The sequence below is a fragment of the Nematolebias whitei genome, chromosome 10, assembly GCF_014905685.2.
Source record: "Nematolebias whitei isolate Nwh7 chromosome 10, NemWhi1, whole genome shotgun sequence".
NCBI classification, from domain to species: domain Eukaryota; kingdom Metazoa; phylum Chordata; class Actinopteri; order Cyprinodontiformes; family Rivulidae; genus Nematolebias; species Nematolebias whitei.
The window spans coordinates 36,838,242-36,841,554 of record NC_056507.1 but is presented as its reverse complement, the minus strand read 5'-3'; positions in this window follow the sequence as shown (position 1 = coordinate 36,841,554).

Sequence of the window (3,313 nt, the reverse complement as noted above, 5' to 3'; positions counted from 1 at the left end):
CACTGTCTATAGTCACCACTGGTCATCAGTATGTTGCTGTTTCATGTGCTGATGTCATTTTTTTTGCAATTTTCACACTGTTTCCTGTCTAGGACCCAGTGTGAAAATTGAATATTTTTTACACCTCCACTCCCCCTGGTGTTTCTTTTTCCTTATCTGAATTAAAGGCTGTGCCTCTTGAGGTCAGCGGCCTCATTCACCTCTGTCTCCCCATGTCTGTGTGTTTGTTTCTCTCGGACGGGCTGTCCTGAAATGTAATTTTGTTGTGCTTTGGTGCAATAACAATAAAGCTGATTCTGATTGTGATTCTGAATTAAGTATTCTTGGAAACAAAACAGAGACAACTTGAACATGCAAGTTGTCTCTGAACAATATCATGTCATATTTTATCCTGTAGTTCAGAAAAAATATTGTAATCATATTCAGTAGTATTACTCACATTTCGTCATGTTTATCTCACAGAATACTCCAACAAATGTAAAATGAGCAAACAATGATCTCACTGGTGAAAGGCCCAGTTCAGCTGAACATTTTGTTGTGTGTTGATCTCAGAGCTGACTTATCACTGATAAATGCTTCTAACTTGTTGTGTTGCATTTGTTGCTGTTGTGATTCTTGCGCATAAATAAGTTTTTACAAACTGTTTTTCTGTGGGGTTATTCTGTCATAAGTTTATGAACAAATAATGATTAAAAAATGCTCTTTAAGCTCTTCAGTTTGGCGGTGTGAGTTTAATTCTGGCCAAATTGATGATCTAACAGCTAGTCACAGTGAGCCAAGACCAAAGTATAGATCACTGCCATCTTAAACCAGTTCCAGTCTATCCGATTTTACTGCAGATCATGAGAATGAAACTTTATATATTTTTGATAAATTGTCACATTACAAAAGTATTCCAACAGAAATATTGGTGTTCTAGCTCAAATTGCCTTGGGCTGCATAGGAAGTGCTACAGCTAGCTGGTGCTGCTATTAGTTCTTGCAAATAACCATAATATTTTATATAAACAACTTACATGATGAGAAAAAAAAAGTGACAGTGTTCACATCAACAAATATGATGTTTGATTATTGTGAACAATTTCAGTGGGGTGCAAATTGCATGTCATTGGCCAGTTTTTGGACCCGAGCATCTTAGGAATACATTTTTCAGTCTTTCACTTTCTCTGGACGACATTAATTTGACCTCCAGTTCTAAAGTTAAAAACCTTGACGTTATTTTTGATCAGGCCATGCCTTTTATCCCCCACATTAAAAATGTTACCAAAACCGCTTTCCTGCACTTTCGTAATATCACTAAGATTAGAATCATCTTGTTCAAAAATGATACAGTAAACCTGGACTATTGCAATTCTTTGTTATCTGGGTGTCCACAAACTTCTTTAAAATGTCTTCAGTTAATACAAAGTGCTGCTGCCAGAGTCTTAACTGGAGTTAGTGGGAGAGATCATGTCTCTCCAGTTTTAGTTTCTCTCCATTGGCTCCCTGTCAAATCCAGAATTGAATTCAAAATCCTACTTCTAACCTACAAAGCTCTCAACAACCTAGCTACATCTTATATTCAAGATATTATTGTTCCATAGTTTCCTAACAGAGAACTTCGCTCTCAGACTGCAGGTTTACTTGTGGTTCCTAGAGTTTCCAAAAGCAGAATGAGAGGAAGATCTTTAGTCTCGTCTCTTGTGGAGCCAATTTCCAGTTTCTGTCCGTGAGGCTGACACATTGTCCAGTTTTAAGACTGGGATTAAGACTTTCCTTTTTGCTAAATCCTATAGTTAGAGTTGACTTGGGTTTCCTGAGCTGTCCCTTAGTTATGCTGCTATATGCTTAGACTGCTGGAGGACAAAACTGACCACATATTTTCACTAAACTACTGTCTTTACTTACTCTGCTCAACCTGTTTTGTATTTGTAATTATTTTTTCTATCATTTTTTTTGTTGTTGTTTTTGAAACTGATTTGAAATATGATTTGGAAATGGGAGAAAACTGATCACAAAACAAAGTGATAAATGGCAATAGTTATTTGTTATAGTTAAAATAGTTTAATTTCAGAATATAACAAACTACTTTTTATATGTAGAATTTAAATAAAAACTGTTTCATTATTGCAGCTTTTAATTTAAATTTTTAAGTAAGTGTTATGACTTTAGGCAGATTTATTTAATCCCGGTTCTTTTGATTGGTTGTAAACTAGCCATTAGCTTTTGTCTCAGAATTAAACTTTGTTTTATGTAATTGTGGTGTTTCAAAGAGCTTTCATGAAGAGATAAATTGTTAATTGGTCCCAACCTTTCCACAAACCCCCACATTAAAGATCTGAACTATTGCTTTATGTGTCACTTACTAAAAATCACATGGATACTTTTTCAGCATGTTGAAATGTCAAAAAGTATTTGCACAAATAAAGCTATCAGCTTATTTTTGACTGCCAGTTTTTAGGTGACTGGTCAACACAAGAGGAAAATCTAATTTATTTGTATAAGTTCTATCATAACCAGAATTTGGATTTAAGTCAAGAAAAGAAAACAGATCTACACCACAAATTTAACAAAGTGATTGATGTGTGTCACTAACCCTGAGAATTTGTAATGGCAGTCATAAAACTGAATTCTTACCAGAAGAATGGAGGCCCTTGTGGATAAAGAAGACAAATTGAAGTGTGTCAGACAGCTGTCAGCATTATCTGATGCAGAGACAGATACTTGTCTTTTATGGGTCACATATTTCACGTCTGATAAAAGTGATGGGTTAGCTTCAGACTAGAGGCAGGCGGCTAAGGTAACACAAGTTCCTTTTTGTCTTGTCTCAAGAGGTTTTATCCTTTCAAACTGTAAACACTGGGGTCAAAAGTCTTGGCATATGCTTTGTCTACACCAGATCTGAGATGCACACTGACCTAGTGAAGAGAGGCAGAAAAAAACCCTAGAAAACAGAAACTGGTTGCAAAGAAAGTGACAAGTAGCAAAGTAGTGTTATAATCTCATATATAATTTTAGAAAATACAGAACTTATAAAATAATTTGTAAACATTCACATAAATGGTCAATGAAGTGCACTTATATAGCACCTTTTTATCTTATCAAGGTACTCAAAGCACTTTACAACACAATCTGTGTCCACATTTGCCCGTTCATACAGCACTCTACTAGATCTACTGTATACAAAGACTAATCAGAGCTTTATCACATTCATACACCGATGGGACACACATCGAAGGCACTGAAGCAGTGGCAGCTGGTGGAGTTTTCTCCGGGGGGGCTATAACTCCAAAATTGACATATACATACATACATATATACATATACTGTATATA